Source organism: Bubalus kerabau, chromosome 2, assembly GCF_029407905.1.
Source record: "Bubalus kerabau isolate K-KA32 ecotype Philippines breed swamp buffalo chromosome 2, PCC_UOA_SB_1v2, whole genome shotgun sequence".
NCBI classification, from domain to species: domain Eukaryota; kingdom Metazoa; phylum Chordata; class Mammalia; order Artiodactyla; family Bovidae; genus Bubalus; species Bubalus kerabau.
In genome coordinates, this window is record NC_073625.1 from 185,813,110 (window position 1) to 185,821,444 (window position 8,335).

At 48.3% G+C, this 8,335-nt stretch overlaps 1 protein-coding gene across 5 annotated transcripts in view; it reads right to left on the minus strand.

The window, feature by feature from the left end:
- LCA5L (lebercilin LCA5 like) overlaps positions 1 to 7,164 on the minus strand; it is a 42,129-nt gene extending 34,965 nt beyond the window's left edge. For 3 of the 5 annotated variants that reach the window (XM_055569713.1, XM_055569709.1, XM_055569711.1), the window contains exon 1: positions 6,986 to 7,164. The gene's annotated coding sequence lies outside the window, so the exon portion shown is untranslated. Of the gene's footprint in view, positions 1 to 6,937 lie in introns of all 5 variants that reach the window. The other 2 variants (XM_055569710.1, XM_055569712.1) reach the window with 1 other exon arrangement.
- Positions 7,165 to 8,335: the final 1,171 nt, after the last annotated feature.

Here is an 8,335-nt window from a genome sequence, read left to right on the forward strand (position 1 = left end):
GTGTTACATACGTAAGATGATCACGTATTTTAGGGTTTTCAAGAACATGATTTTGAACACTGTATCCACCTTTAATGTCCCAGTGGGGGAAGGAGAGGGTGGGACAAATTGGCAGAGTAGCATTGAATATGCATTGCCATGGGTAAAACAGTCAGTGGGAAGTTGCTGTATAACCCAGGGAGCTCAATCCAGTGCTCTGCAATGACATGGAGGGGTGGGATGGGGTGGCAGGAGGGAGGGAGGTTCAAGAGGGATGGGATGTATGTATACATATGGCTGATTCATGTTGCTGTATGACAGAAACCAGAACTTCCAGGTGGCTCAGTGGTGAAGAATCTGCCTGCTAATGCAGGAGACCTGGGTTCCATCTCTGGGCCAAGAAGATACCCTGGAGCAGGAAATGGCAACCCACTCCAGTATTCTTGGGAAATCCTATGGACAGAGGAGTCTGGTGGGCTACAGTCTATGGGGTTGCAAGAGTCAGACATGACCTAGCGACTGAAAGACAGTAATGGCAGAAACCAACACAATATTGTAAAGCAATTATCCGCCAATTAAAAATAAATAAATAAGATGATGTGTCCCAACTTTTGGCTTCAGAAATGTGATCTCTCTAATAGTGAAGAAAGGCAGTTTAAGAATGAACACAGGGTTGAGAAGAAAGAGAGCATACTATAGAAGGGAAAAAGGCTTGTGTGGCATCTGAGCTCTTGCTCTTGGCAGTATATCTAGCTGTCTGGTCTCAGTGGTTTAATGTATGAAAATTTCTGCTTTCAATGATGTCTAAGGTTTAGTCCAGCACAAAAATCCATACATTAAAAGGATCTATATACATCAGAAGTTGCAAGCTTTCTTGGATAACATGGAATTGTGCCATGTTCAAGGTTTGGATGGTTATAGACAAGTTATGTAGGTTTTGGGTATTTAACAATTTTATGTATTTTATTTATTTTTGACAAACTGTTCAAATCCATTACCAGACCAGGCCTCCCAAAGAAGCACCTTCAGGGTTAGAAGCTCTACTCCCACCAAGCAGTGGCAGACGCAACTACCGCACTTGTCTGTGGTCACTCTTGCTCAGTCATGGGGGACTCTTTTCGACCCCATGACTGTAGCCTACCAAGCTCCTCTGTCCAGGGATTCTCCAGGCAAGTATACTGGAGTGGGTAGCCATTTCGTTCTGCAGGGGATCTTCCTGACCCTGGGTCTACTGCACTGTAGGCAGGTTCTTTACTGTCTGAGCCACCAGGGAAGCCCAACTATTGCATGGGCTACAGAAAAATTCAACATTCTAGGACTAAATTTATAGATGTGTAAACTTTTAGCTCTTCCTCCCAGCCGCTGCCACAGATCTTTTTAATTTCCAGTGTTGACCTGACTTTTTCATTATAATGCTTATTTTAATAAAATTACATGAAAATATCCCAAATTTGATCTTACACATTTGGATGTTCATTCATTCACTCTTTCAACACACAGTTGAGTGCTTACCACGTGCCAGGAGCTGTGTGAGGTGTGGAGGGTATAGTGAACACAGAAATGTGTCTGTTTTTGTGGAGCTAGTATGTCAGTAATAAAATAATCACTGTAGTGACTGTTCTATGTGTTTTAAAGCAAAGAGCTACAAGTCTGTGAGGACACGTGGCAGTGACCTGGGAAGCTTCTCTAGAGCAATGCCAGCTGACTGAGATATAGCGGGTCAGTGGGAACTGCGTGGGCAGAGAGAAATGTGGGGTATGAGGGAAGAACGGTGTGGACAGAGGAGGCAGCACCAGGGCCTGTCAGTGGAGGAGGGCCCCATGTTTGCGGCCCAGTGAGAAACTTCAGGGGGTGCAGATGGGTCTCCAGAGGTCCAAGAGGTGAGCAAGCTTCAGGGTCATCAGAAGGCACATTTATGATATGGCTCATTCATCCAAGAGGAACAGACAGCTAGCACTAAGAAGAGAGAGAGGCTGGGGAAGGGGGATATGATGAGCGCTGCCTTCTGAACAGGTGACTCTGGCTGCATTCTCCATCCCTCTGCAAGATGGAGAACAGAAGAGGGAAATGTCAGAGAGTAGTGGATGCAGAAGGCAGGACTAAGGAAGGCGGGAGCTTGGACCGAGGTGCCTGCGATGATCCGAAAGATGCATGGGGGACAATGTCACTGGGGCATGGAGGCCCACTGGATGCTGGCAGGAGGGAAAATGTCAAGGAGGAATCCTGGATTCCGGTGCAGGGGTCCCATTGGGGTGGGTGGGGGAGACCGTCAGGGCTTGTGTGTGCTAAGTTGCAGGGTGTCTGAGAGGTATTAAGTTGTGTTGCCACCCAACAGCTGGACCTATGGGTTGAACTCAGAAGATGCCAAGTGGAGAGATCAAGTTGGGGGGCCAAGAGCATAGAGATGGTGGGCATGGATTTGTGCCTAGTGTTGGAATCTGGGGGCCTCAGGGGAGGACACTGCACTTTGAGGAACTGCAGTGCTAAGAAGCCAGGAGAGGATAGCAGCTGGGATGGGAGCAGGAAGTGTGGTGGCTGAGGGCACAGGGGCCGAGGGAAGGCAGCCCTTTGCTGTGGGGTCAGACTTAAATGCTGCTGGGAGACTGAGCAAGACTGAATGTCCAGGGATGTCTGATTAGCGGTTCTTGTTTTAATGCAGAGGTGAGAGTGGAGGGCAGACTGGAGCAGGCTGAGGAATGAGAGATGAGGAATGGATACACTGAATACCGCGATTCTTTACCAAAGTTTGCCTGTCTAGGGGGATGAGAAATTGGACATGTCAACTACAAACTGGCACTTGCCAAGAGCATTTGGCAGCAACTGAACAACAACAGGTGGCGCTAGTGGTGGAGAATCTGCCTGCCAATGCAGGAGATTTAAGACACGTGAGTTCAATTCCTAGGTCGGGAAGATCCCTTGGTGGAGGGCATGGCAACCCACTCCAGTATTCTTGCCTGGAGAATCCCATGAACAGAGGAGCCTGGTGGGCTACAGTCCATGAGGTTGCAACGAGTCCGACATGACTGAAGTGATTTAGCGCACACACACAAACAACAAGAAGGACATCTGCCATCTGCCTGTGCTGCGGCTGCTGACCTTCAACACTCCCTGAAGGGAATGTAGGGTGGAGAGTGAGGCACTCTGTGCTCCAAGGAAACGTGGGACAAGTCTTTAGATATTTTCAGGAACTGACTGCATGATCTCAATCTTTTCATCTCCTCATATCTAGAAAAGCACTAAACCTTTTTTAAAGTTAGTGACTAGCAGAAAACCTTTTTTAAAGTTAGTACTTCATTGCTTTGGTTCCCCCTTCACCAAAATCTTATGTATTGATCTTCCCCCACTGCCTCTTCGGGCTTCCCTGGTGACTCAGGTGGTACAGAATCCACCTGTGATGCAGGAGACCTGGATTCTATCCCTGAGTCAGGAAGCTCCCCTGGAGAAGGGAATGGCTACCAACTCCAGCATTCTTGCCTGGGAAATCTCCTGGCCAGACGAGTCTGATGGGCTGCAATCCACAGGGTCACAAAGAGTTGGACATGACTGGGTGACTAAGCACAGCACTGCTTCTTTAGGGCAGTCTCTCAGAGCTATCTGAGGTGCTGCCTCCCCGGGCTGCAGTCCTCATTTTGCCCCACATAAAACTTAACTTGCAGCTCTCACGTTGTGCATGTTTTTTTAGTCGACAGTTAGTAACTAGAAAATGAAGAGGAGCGCGGGTCAGGGAGCTTGTTTCTCTTTCTTTTGTGATGGGAGGTCTTCAGTTCAGTTCAGTTCAGTCGCTCAGTCGTGTCCGACTCTTTGCGACCCCATGAATTGCAGCATGCCAGGCCTCCCTGTCCATCACCAACTCCCGGAGTTCACCCAAACTCATGTCCATTGAGTCAGTGATGCCATAAAGCCATCTCATCCTCTGTCGTCCCCTTCTCCTCCTGCCCCCAATCCCTCCCAGCATCAGAGTCTTTTCCAATGACTCAACTCTTCACATGAGGTGGCCAAAGTATTGGAGTTTCAGCTTTAGCATCAGTCCTTCCAAAGAAATCCCAGGACTGATCTCCTTCAGAATGGACTGGTTGGATCTCCTTGCAGTCCAAGGAACTCTCAGGAGTCTTCTCCAACACCACAGTTCAAAAGCATCAATTCTTCGGTGCTCAGCTTTCTTCACAGTCCAACTCTCACATCCATACATGACCACTGGAAAAACCATAGGCTCGACTAGACGGACCTTTGTTGGCAAAGTAATATCTCTGTTTTTGAATATGCTATCTAGGTTGGTTATAAATTTCCTTCCAAGGAGTAAGTGTCTTTTAATTTCATGGCTGCAATAACCATCTACAGTGATTTTTGAGCCCAGAAAAATTAAGTCTGACACTGTTTCCACATCGATTTCCCATGAAGTGATGGGACCAGATGCCATGATCTTTGTTTTCTGAATGTTGAGCTTTAAGCCAACTTTTTCACTCTCCACTTTCACTTTCATCAAGAGGCTTTTGAGTTCCTCTTCACTTTCTGCCATAAGGGTGGTGTCACCTGCATATCTGAGGTGATTGATATTTCTCCCTGCAATCTTGATTCCAGCTTGTGTTTCTTCCAGCCCAGCGTTTCTCATGATGTACTCTGCATAGAAGTTAAATAAGCAGGGTGACAATATACAGCCTTGACGTACTCCTTTTTCTGTTTGGAACCAGTCTGTTGCTCCATGTCCAGTTCTAACTGTTGCTTCCTAACCTGCATATAGGTTTCTCAAGAGGCAGGTCAGGTAGTCTGGTATTCCCAGTTCTTTCAGAATTTTCCACAGTTTATTGTGATCCACACAGTCAAAGGCTTTGGCATAGTCAATAAAGCAGAAATAGATGTTTTTCTGGAACTCTCTTGCTTTTTCAATGATCCAGGGGATGTTGGTAATTTGATCTCTGGTTTCTCTGCCTTTCCTAAAACCAGCTTGAACATCTGAAAGTTCACGGTTCACGTATTGCTTAAGCCTGGCTTGGAGAATTTTGAGCATTACTTTACTAACGTGTGAGATAAGTGTAATTGTGCGGTAGTTTGAGCATTGTTTGGCATTGCCTGTCTTTGGGATTGGAATGGGAGGTCTTAAACATGTTTAAAAGCCAAGGGAAAGAGCCAGCAGAGATGGGAGAGGTGATGACACGGGTGAAAGAATGGGCAGCCAAAAGTAACAGCAAGCAGGAGGGGGTAAGACCCAACGCGCAGGGGAGCTTGCTGTGGTGGTGGCTGGAGCTGGAGCAGAGTCCCCTCCTGTGGCTTTAAGAGGCTCTAGGACGTGAAAGCACGCGGGATGAGGAGGAGCCGCGGGAGAGTGGAACATCCCACAAACCCTCTGCAAATCGCAATTGTTCTTCTGTTGCTCCTTTCCTCAGTCAGGGTTTCACGGGATGAAAAAAAAGAAAACGAAGGCGGGCGTTTGCGATTGGTCACGGGACAGGTGGGCGGGGCCATCCGCTCCCACTGAGGAGCGGACAAGTCTTGTCAATCATTGCATCACTCTGTGACTGACAGGACTTGATACCAAAGTGATCAGCACAGGAATGCTCCTGTGTCCCCATTTCAATTTACCTCTTTTGTTGCTTCTCTAAAACACCAAACAAGAAAGACTACTAACAGAGTGTAAATTCCTCCACGACTTCTTTTTCTCACTGGGAAGAAGTCTACAGATTCTTTATTTCTTCCCTAAAATCAGTTAGTTTTAATGTTCTTGCCATAGCTCTATCCAGAGACACTGTCCTAAGCCTCAGAAAGCTAAAGGGCATCTTTTGATTTTTAGCTTAATAGTAAGGCACTTACGGAACTTTATCTACTTGGTTTAAAGGTCACAATTCTCAAAATACATACTAAAAATGTTGTATTGTTATCTATAAACTATAAAATTCAAATCCGTAAAAAAAAAATAACCCCACCTAACTCACATGAAATAACAGAGAAAGGGAAAATAGCATAAGACTGTCTCTACTCAATGCAGAGAGACCAATTAGGAGGCTTCTGACATAACCCAGGACTGGACCGGGGTGGTGACAGTGGGGGTTGGGAGAAATGGTAGGACTGTACATCTATTCTGGGTACATTCTGAAGGATGTGTTGACAGACTGAAGGTGCAGATGGAGGAAGAAAGGGAGTACAGGAGGACTCCCAAGGCCCAGACAACTGACAATGGCTTCTAGTAACTGGGATGGGTAAAAGCCAGGGACGAGCAGGTTTGGGAGAAGCGTTCTGGACTTGCTGTGTAGGAGATGGTTAGTGATCTATGGAGAGATGTGGGCAGAAGACACGAGTCTGTAGCTCAGAGGAGGCTCAGGACAGGAAAAACGCAGTTGGGATTCATTGGCATTGAGATCGGTTTTGAGCCTATGACACTGGATGAATTCATTAAGAAAGTGAGTGTAGATTAAAAAAAAAAAAAAAAAGAAGACTCAAAGTCATGTTCCGCAGTGAAAATCTGGTCTGAAAAAAGTTACCCGTTGGCACAAGTGTGGCAAGGAAATGTTAATGCGCCACCGGGAAATTGCGGACAGAGAGCTCCGAGCCTGAGTTCAGCGGGGGAGGGGCAAACATACAGATGCTGTTGCCAACGGTTCAGACTTCCAGGGTATGCGGATTAAGGGACCGTCAGCGCTGAGATTAGAAGAAAACAAAGCAAAGCAAAAGCAAGCCGGTAGATGCATAAATGAAGGTGTCAGATTTAAAAGGGAAATAGTGAAAGCGAGTAAATTGGGGAAGGGGTGAAATTTGCCCCAGAGTGATGGGGCAGGGGGGTGGGGTGGGGTGACTGGGGCCGGCCGTCCCCTGCCCGTCAGCCTCTGGCGGCCAGTCTGCGTGCGGGCGGGTCCGCGGCCCTCCCCCCCCCCCCCTCCCCCGGGACAGCGTGGGCTTGTGAGTGCGCTGTGTGGGCTCAGTCACAGTGTCTGAACCAGGAAAGAGGACGCCGAGGGCCGCTCCTCACCAGACCGCGTTCGCAAGAGGAAGCGGCCTGAAGACCCGGCTACGTTACCAACTCCAGAGCCAGGCGGCGAAGCCCGAGTTGGGCAGGGGCGGACTGAGTGATCGGGAGACACCGGAGGGCTCAGAAAGGTTAGCAGGAGGCTCGGCTGGGGCGCGGCGGCGGCTGGGCCGTTATCGGTTCAGCGCTACTCGCGCGGCAGGGCCAACCCCGCGGCCTCCGGCTCTGACGCGTCGCCCTGGAAACCGGCGCGCGGGGCCTCCTGGGACTGGCCCGCCAGCCGGAAGGGGCTAGGAACGGGCCCGCAAGGCCTGCGCGCACGCGCACTCGAGACCGTGTCCGTGCGGCCTGGGCGGGGACGTGAGTTTCCTCCCACTGGACTGTGAGGGTAGTCAGCTGGCTGCGAAGATGTTCGCAAACAAGCCTCCCACCGCTCCTCCTCGGCGCCTAGGACCACGCCTGCGTCCTGGCGCGCTCGTGGCGAGGGAGACGGCACCTCGGCGTCCCTGTGGGCGCAGAGTTACCGCGGATCCTTCCGGCGTCGGGTCCCTCGCGTCCGCGCACCGGCTGTGTTGAATCCAAGTCCGATGTGTATGTCCGCTCCCCAGCCTGGTAGGGCCGTGTACCTAGAGCACAGTGCCCGTGTTAAACTCTATAAAGATGGATTTCTCGGTAGCAGAAAATCTGATCCCAAAGCAATGCATATTTGGTGAAGACAAATTACCATGTAGAGAAAAGTACCAAGGAAAAGTAAAAAAAAAAAAAATGAGTGATTGATTAGGAGTTTTTAGTGATACAATAGAACTTCCCTGGTGGGTGATACAATAAATGTCTCCAAACCTTAATCCACATTGAGGGTAATCGTATTTCTTAAAAAAAAAAAGTATGCCCATGTTATTGTCGCAAAGTGACACCTTGGAACTTCTCTGGTGGTCCAGTGGTTAAGATTATACTCCCAATGCAGGGCCCTGGGTTTGAGCTCTAGTTTGGGAACCAGAATGAAAGAATGAAAACCACAATAACAGAAAACTAATCAAACTGAAAGAAAGTGAAGAAGAACTAAAGAGCCACTTAATGAAAGTGAAAGAGGACAGTGAAAAAGTTGGCTTAAAGCTCAACATTCAGAAAACTAAGATCACGGCATCTGGTCCCATCACTTCATGGCAAATAGATGAGGAAACAGTGGAAACAGTTGCTATTTTTTTTGGGGGGGTGGGGCTCCAAATTAACTGCAGATGGTGATTGCAGCCATGAAATTAAAAGATGCTTACTCCTTGGAAGGAAAGTTATGACCAACCTAGACAGCATATTAAAAAGCAGAGATGTTATTTGTCAACAAAGGTCCGTCTAGTCAAGGCTATGGCTTTTCCAGTATTCATGTATGGATGTGAGAGTTGGACT